Source organism: Salmo salar, chromosome ssa02, assembly GCF_905237065.1.
Source record: "Salmo salar chromosome ssa02, Ssal_v3.1, whole genome shotgun sequence".
In the NCBI taxonomy this organism is placed as follows: Eukaryota; Metazoa; Chordata; class Actinopteri; order Salmoniformes; family Salmonidae; genus Salmo; species Salmo salar.
Window position 1 is genome coordinate 7,675,164 of NC_059443.1, and position 9,147 is coordinate 7,684,310.

General features: G+C 45.5%; 1 protein-coding gene across 1 annotated transcript in view; it reads right to left on the reverse strand.

The window, feature by feature from the left end:
• Window positions 1–8,495, reverse strand: part of LOC106573570 (tubulin polymerization-promoting protein) — a 38,856-nt gene extending 30,361 nt beyond the window's left edge. The window contains exon 1 of the mRNA XM_045697000.1: window positions 8,330–8,495. The gene's annotated coding sequence lies outside the window, so the exon portion shown is untranslated. The remainder of the gene's footprint in view (window positions 1–8,329) is intronic.
• Between the last annotated feature and the right edge of the window lie 652 nt (window positions 8,496–9,147).

The following is a 9,147-nucleotide window of genomic DNA, read 5'->3' on the forward strand; positions in this document are numbered from 1 at the left end:
CATCCCTACGATAGAGTGCTCTGTGACACCCTCATCCCTACGATAGAGTGCTCTGTGACACCCTCATCCCTACGATAGAGTGCTCTGTGACACCCTCATCCCTACGATAGAGTGCTCTGTGACACCCTCATCCCTACGATAGAGTGCTCTGTGACACCCTCATCCCTACGATAGAGTGGTCTGTGGCACCCTCATCCCTACGATAGAGTGCTCTGTGACACCCTCATCCCTACGATAGAGTGCTCTGTGACACCCTCATCCCTACGATAGAGTGGTCTGTGACACCCTCATCCCTACGATAGAGTGGTCTGTGACACCCTCATCCCTACGATAGTGCTCTGTGACACCCTCATCCCTACGATAGAGTGCTCTGTGACACCCTCATCCCTACGATAGAGTGCTCTGTGACACCCTCATCCCTACGATAGAGTGCTCTGTGACACCCTCATCCCTACGATAGAGTGCTCTGTGACACCCTCATCCCTACGATAGTGCTCTGTGACACCCTCATCCCTACGATAGAGTGCTCTGTGACACCCTCATCCCTACGATAGAGTGCTCTGTGACACCCTCATCCCTACGATAGAGTGCTCTGTGACACCCTTTGTGCCCTGAGAACTACAGCAAAATCGATCTGGAACAAAGGAATCTTTTAACTCTTGTTTTATAGTCAGTGAAGTCTCAAGTGTTCAACTACCACAGTCTTCTATACAGCCAGGCTCCTCAAAAACCCATCACGTTCAAGACTAAGGATAATGGAGAGGCTAGTGCGAGAGGATGCATCCCAACTGACACCCTATATAGTGCACTACTTATTGGGCTCTTGTCTAAAGTAGTGCACTATGTAGGGAATAGGGTGCCATTAGGGAAACAGCCAAAGAGTTAATTCAGTCTACAAAACCCTCATGTTAACAATTAAGACTGGATGGTGTGGAAAATATAAGCAGAGAAAGTATTTTGGTACTTTTACATGGGTAGTTTTTTCCCTGCATTGTGTCTATTGAAGGTGCAATATGCAGAAACCGTCCTGACATTTCCTGGTTGCTAAAATTCCAATAGATCACCTAATTTCACTTTATGTGACAAAACAAGCAAGTGCAGAGAATCATTCTACCCTCTAAACCGCTGTGAAATATCTTTTCAATAAACAAAAATATTGTATTTTCAGCTGTTTGAAACTGGTGTACAAAACCTAAAGTAAAAGACGCAAAAACTAGACGTTAAGAAGGTGAAGCTCACATAGAACAAATCAACCGCTTCTTAGACTTGCTTTCAAAAAGCATGACAGATCTATAACACACATTTCTATGTGAATTTGGTCGGGTCACCCAAAAAGGAACATATTGCAGCTTTAAGTCTCATTTAGTCCATGGCTGTGAATACAGAATATATTATTACCTTACATTTTAGTAAACATGTTATGATTGGAAGATCATATGATTGATGATGATGATTGGATTACAGTGATGAATATATTACATCAATTATAACGGTCAGAAATGACAGTTGGTGTGGCTTGGATCTAACAGAGGATTTCATTACTGTATATGAAAGGTTAATTACCATGGCATTAACCAGGCACTGGGCATATTAACCCCCAACAGTGTGGAGTATAGTCCATACTGACACATTGGCCAGATAGTCTGTAGTACGGTCTTCTCTCTGTCTTAGGCCTGCCTGTTTCCTGTCCCACTACAAAGGAAAAAAGCCATTTGGTTAAGTCCAGATCTCAAGAGATAAATCAGTGACTGGATGACTGCCTGCTTACATATACTCTCCTTCTGGCCATGCATTGCTGCTAGTCTACCCAGTTCTATACCACCATGACCCCTAGTCTACCCAGTTCTATACCACCATGACCCCTAGTCTACCCAGTTCTATACCACCATGACCCCTAGTCTACCCAGTTCTATATCATCATGACCCCTAGTCTACCCAGTTCTATATCATCATGACCCCTAGTCTACCCAGTTCTATACCACCATGACCCCTAGTCTACCCAGTTCTATACCACCATGACCCCTAGTCTACCCAGTTCTATACCACCATGACCCCTAGTCTACCCAGTTCTATACCACCATGACCCCTAGTCTACCCAGTTCTATACCACCATGACCCCTAGTCTACCCAGTTCTATACCACCATGACCCCTAGTCTACCCAGTTCCATACCACCATGACCCCTAGTCTACCCAGTTCTATACCACCATGACCCCTAGTCTACCCAGTTCTATACCACCATGACCCCTAGTCTACCCAGTTCTATACCACCATGACCCCTAGTCTACCCAGTTCTATACCACCATGACCCCTAGTCTACCCAGTTCTATACCACCATGACCCCTAGTCTACCCAGTTCTATACCACCATGACCCCTAGTCTACCCAGTTCTATACCACCATGACCCCTAGTCTACCCAGTTCTATACCACCATGACCCCTAGTCTACCCAGTTCTATACCACCATGACCCCTAGTCTACCCAGTTCTATACCACCATGACCCCTAGTCTACCCAGTTCCATACCACCATGACCCCTAGTCTACCCAGTTCTATACCACCATGACCCCTAGTCTACCCAGTTCTATACCACCATGACCCCTAGTCTACCCAGTTCTATACCACCATGACCCCTAGTCTACCCAGTTCTATACCACCATGACCCCTAGTCTACCCAGTTCTATACCACCATGACCCCTAGTCTACCCAGTTCTATACCACCATGACCCCTAGTCTACCCAGTTCTATACCACCATGACCCCTAGTCTACCCAGTTCTATACCACCATAACCCCTAGTCTACCCAGTTCTATACCACCATAACCCCTAGTCTACCCAGTTCTATACCACCATGACCCCTAGTCTACCCAGTTCCATACCACCATGACCCCTAGTCTACCCAGTTCTATACCACCATGACCCCTAGTCTACCCAGTTCTATACCACCATAACCCCTAGTCTACCCAGTTCTATACCACCATAACCCCTAGTCTACCCAGTTCTATACCACCATGACCCCTAGTCTACCCAGTTCCATACCACCATGACCCCTAGTCTACCCAGTTCTATACCACCATGACCCCTAGTCTACCCAGTTCTATATCACCATGACCCCTAGTCTACCCAGTTCTATATCACCATGACCCCTAGTCTACCCAGTTCTATACCACCATGACCCCTAGTCTACCCAGTTCTATACCACCATGACCCCTAGTCTACCCAGTTCTATACCACCATGACCCCTAGTCTACCCAGTTCTATACCACCATGACCCCTAGTCTACCCAGTTCTATACCACCATGACCCCTAGTCTACCCAGTTCTATACCACCATGACCCCTAGTCTACCCAGTTCTATACCACCATGACCCCTAGTCTACCCAGTTCTATATCACCATAACCCCTAGTCTACCCAGTTCTATATCACCATGACCCCTAGTCTACCCAGTTCTATACCACCATGACCCCTAGTCTACCCAGTTCTATACCACCATGACCCCTAGTCTACCCAGTTCTATACCACCATGACCCCTAGTCTACCCAGTTCTATATCACCATGACCCCTAGTCTACCCAGTTCTATACCACCATAACCCCTAGTCTACCCAGTTCTATACCACCATAACCCCTAGTCTACCCAGTTCTATACCACCATGACCCCTAGTCTACCCAGTTCTATACCACCATGACCCCTAGTCTACCCAGTTCTATACCACCATGACCCCTAGTCTACCCAGTTCTATACCACCATGACCCCTAGTCTACCCAGTTCTATACCACCATGACCCCTAGTCTACCCAGTTCTATACCACCATGACCCCTAGTCTACCCAGTTCTATACCACCATAACCCCTAGTCTACCCAGTTCTATACCACCATGACCCCTAGTCTACCCAGTTCTATACCACCATGACCCCTAGTCTACCCAGTTCTATATCACCATGACCCCTGCCATGCCATGTCTACCATAGACTACCGCCTGGTCCAAGATCATAATGTGGTATTCTGGTCCCAGATCATTAGGTGTCAGCCTGGTCCCAGATCATTAGGTGGTAGCCTGGTCCCAGATCATTATGTGGTAGCCTGGTTCCAGATCATTATGTGGTAGCCTGGTCCCAGATCATTATGGGGTAGCCTGGTCCCAGATCATTAGGTGGCAGCCTGGTCCCAGATCATTATGGGGTAGCCTGGACCCAGATCATTATGTGGCAGCCTGGTCCAAGATCATTAGGTGGCAGCCTGGTCCCAGATCATTATGTGGCAGCCTGGTCCCAGATCATTAGGTGGCAGCCTGGTCCCAGATCATTAGGTGGCAGCCTGGTCCCAGATCATTATGTGGTATTCTGGTCCCAGATCATTATGTGGTATTCTGGTCCCAGATCATTATGTGGTATTCTGGTCCCAGATCATTATGTGGCAGCCTGGTCCCAGATCATTATGTGGCAGCCTGGTCCCAGATCATTATGTGGCAGCCTGGTCCCAGATCATTATGGGGTAGCCTGGTCCCAGATCATTATGTGGCAGCCTGGTCCAAGATCATTAGGTGGCAGCCTGGTCCCAGATCATTATGTGGTAGCCTGGTCCCAGATCATTAGGTGGCAGCCTGGTCCCAGATCATTAGGTGGCAGCCTGGTCCAAGATCATTAGGTGGCAGCCTGGTCCCAGATCATTATGTGGTATTCTGGTCCCAGATCATTAGGTGGCAGGCTGGTCCCAGATCATTATGTGGTATTCTGGTCCCAGATCATTATGTGGTATTCTGGTCCCAGATCATTATGTGGCAGCCTGGTCCCAGATCATTATGTGGCAGCCTGGTCCCAGATCATTATGTGGCAGCCTGGTCCCAGATCATTATGTGGCAGCCTGGTCCCAGATCATTATGTGGTAGCCTGGTCCCAGATCATTATGTGGTATTCTGGTCCCAGATCATTATGTGGTATTCTGGTCCCAGATCATTATGGGGTAGCCTGGTCCCAGCTCTAACTAGCACTGCCAATCCCATACATAAAGCAACATAGATCTGGGCCCAGGCTACATTGACAGAAGGCTACAAACACACTATCCTGAGTCTGTCAGTCTTCACTAGAGCACCAGCAATCTGAGTCCCAGTCCGCCATTGTACCACTAACCCGAGTACACCAGTCAGACAACAACTCTTGCCTGTGTATACAGCTCTACCAAACCTCTCTACCACATCCAGGTCGTCAGTCTGCCATGGTGACACTCTTGGTCACCCAGTCTTACACAGGGCTCTACACTGACCTATTTTACAAGGAACATGTGTGCAACCTAAATGTATGCTCACACAAATATGAGGTAATAAAGCTAGAATCCTTCATTTAAAAAATTACAATTCCAGGTCACACAGCAAAATATTTAGGCGTATAACCTTCCTCCGCTCCATCCATCCATATATCCCAGAGTGCATTACACCATCACCCTACTGGCCCATGGGTCTGAAGTCACTCACTATTGTTGGTCTGTGTCTCTTGCTGCAGTTTGTTAGGGCTGGGAATTGCCAGGGACATCACAATATGATTTTATCACCATACTTAGGTGCCGACTGCGTTCTCATGATTACATACATATTGGGATTTGATGTTCCAAACATATTGCTCACCATATGTCTGCTGCAGAGAGACAAGAGAGAGCCATGAGAAAAGTAGTGTTGATCAGTTAGGGAAATGAAAGTGCTGAAAACATGTTGGCTCACTATTTAAGAAGAAGATGGAGAACAAGCTCTAGGAGTAAAATACTGGAGTTTTGGCTCAGGTACAGCCGACTGGCGCTAGCTAACGCCACCTACAGTAACAAACAAAAGTCAATCTTTTACAAATCGATACTTGGAGTCAAATATCGATATAATATTGTATAAAAATAATATTGCGAAATGTAACTATCGATTTCTTCCCCCATCACTAGAGTTTGTGTGTCTCCATCCATCCCTCCCTCCCCGTCCGTCCGCCCTCCCTCCCTCCTCCCTACCTCCATCCCCCTCCCTCCCTCCCTCCCCTCCATCCCCCTCCCTTCCCCCTCCCTCCGTCCCCCTCCCTCCCTCCCTCCGTCCCCCCCTCTGGTGTCAGACACAGATGTATTGTGCTTCAGAAACAATATGTTACACTATATCTCTGCTCAGTTGTTATTGAGGTCATAACACCAAGCCATATTAAGATACAAGGAGAGGATCCTTATTCAACCCCATTGGCTGAATGATCCCAATGAGAGCAGCAGTGGTCCTGTCTGTCATGGAGAGAGGCCTGGGCTGTGGCTCTAATGCTACCTTATTCCCTATGCAGTACACTACATGGGCTCTGGTCAAAAGTAGTGCACTATATAGGGAATAGGGTGCCATTTGGGATGTGCAGCGCTGTTCATCCGACAGCACTGAGTGGAAGGTGTTGAACTTCAACAGGAATGCAGAACAAAGTGGGCTCCCTTTGACATACTACTGTACACACCAGTCAATTGTGGAAACTGTAACCACATTTTTTCATTGATATCACTGGCTGGGGGAGGCAAAGTTTAACATTTAAAAAACGAAAACATTTAAAAATATTGCGGGCTGATAAGATACAAACAGCGTCCTCTAATTACTAATCATCAGTGACACCAACAATTACCTGAATGATTTAAGAGGACTACAAGGGCTGAATTTCTCTGGCCTTTTTTACATCTTTGTGGGGAAAAGAGTGGGGAGTTTTTTCATGTTGGATAAGTGGTGAAAGGTAGGAGAGAGCAGGCTTAAAGAGCAGTCGTCCGGATTCAAACCCATGCTGACAGCGGTACATCGTACATGTGTTCCAGAGGAGGCGGCTTAAAGCTTAGACTACTAGACCACCCCTTTGGCTTTTTTCACTGACCATGCAGACTTTCACTTTCATAATGTGGCTTTTTACCAAAAACATAACCTTTCATAAGTCCACCCTGTCCTTAATATGACTAATTTACATCGTGAGGGTAATTGTTTATGACTGGATCCAGTGGCTCTCGGACCAGAGTGCACTGCAACCTAGAGCCAAGAGAGAAATCTGGGGCATAGTCAGTGGGTGACTGCGTTCTCTCCTCATGTGTACCTAATACAACATATGGCGATAAACAAGGCTAACGCACATGTAAAGCAGAAGTGCTATGAACAAAATACTGGGCCATTTATTTGTAGAATCTGACCTACGTTTGCAATTAGGTCAACGTTTTAATTACAGTAGTGCTTTACTTATATACTGCTTGAGTCCGACAAAAGCAAAGACTGATTGGCAAATGCTCTCATTTAACTCTCTGACTGTGAAACACTAGATACTGTATGTAAGCCCAACGCATGTAGTGCTGCCTGCCAAGCATCGGTCATATCCATTAACATACATGACCATATCATCAGCCACACTACCATATCATCATCATCATCATGTTACAACATATAGGTAGAATCTTTGACGCAATAAAATCGACGTACGCCTAGAGTATAGAAACAGAATACACAAGGAAGAGAAGTGTGTAAATGGGATTCATGCATCCTTACGGTAGTTTGTATGTATGAGAATATTATCATTCCAAAAAGGCTTCCTGAAACTATTTTCCCTTCTAGGCTGTCCAGGCTACATTATGTAATAATCATGCATTAGAAGGCAGCGCAGGGTTCGATACAAAGGATCTGTCCTACAGTTTCAAGAGGATCTCCTATGCCATTACGGACCTTGACTTCTTGACAGAGGTAGTAGGGAGAAGGTAACAACAACACATGTAACATGTCGGGAGAACAAGCGACATAGACTATACTATGGTTTTGTTTAAGTTGACAGTATGGAAGTTCTATAATGCAGTATGGGCATATTTCATGCGCGAGACTGGTTACATAAACTTGCAAATGTGCAGAGATTCATGCTCCAGTAGTGGTCTCTGGAATAGTCCACAGTGGCACGTGACCATTGTTATTGTGACCATGCACAGGCTGCAGTCGCCGCTCTTCTATTGCCACTTGCCAGTGCATAACGCAATACCTGGCAATACATTGAATATGCGTATACACTGTTGACAGCGTCTACAATTCAGTAAACGATACACCATTATGCAATGCATAATTCTAGAACCAAACGGCGTAAAAGACCAGTGCTTTCAAATGAGGGAAAAACGAAAGCATATTTGACAATCAAGCGACTTCCTGCATATAATGCACAACATCATTTAGTGTGAAATGAAATATTGAAATACATTTACATTTGTAGCTATCAATTTGATATTTATAAAAGGCATTGAACCCGACTGTGTCAGTGTCAAAATAAACGCACACCAAAACAAACTGTCAACATCAATAGCTGTTCTTGTAAAATAACACATTTACCTGATATCTCAATCCTTCTCCAATCCACTGTTCTTTGTTGTCAATTCCACAAAATCATAACTGCACGTCGAGGAATGTTGGAGGTTGAAAGAACGTTGCCAACACTATATTCTCCCGCTATATAGAATCTCAAATGCCTGTCTGCTGTTCGCCTCCCAGAAAGAAATGCTGGGAGAAATCCAGGCCACTGATTGGCTGCCGCACTCCTACCACTCGTGTAAACATCAATCTATTCTCATGAAGGTGATGGAGAACGTTGTTTTGTTTTATCCATAATAGGATAAGTGAATTCTTTCCGTTCCGTGGGAATCTCGGTTCTGTCATGCTCTTTTGCAGTATGGCGTATTCGGGGGGCTTCTAAAACATATATCAAAGGTTAGACCAGCCAGTGAGGTAATTGTACTTTCATCTGTATTAGCTGCTGCTATTCAATCAATTGTACCCACATCCAATAATGTAATACTTCAGAATATATATTCTGAGTGAAATGTATTCCACAATAAAGAGACAGTACAGGCAGAGTGAGAAAGCAGTAGCACACCACTAAGGTCCAAGGTCAAAGGCCATGGCATGTATATAAAAAGATTAGAAAATAAAAACATATTTTCTCCAGGAAATGCACCCTGGCTCTAGTCTGGGTACAGGATGTCTTGTGTGGGCTGGTCAACACACGGCCTGTGGGATTCTCTCTCTAGGGAAACAAGATTTCCCTCAAAGATACAGTAGAGGCAATTTGCATCCCAAATGGCACCCTATTCCTTTAGTGCACTACTGTTAACCAGGGCTTATAGGGTGTCATTTGGGATGCATCCTCTCTC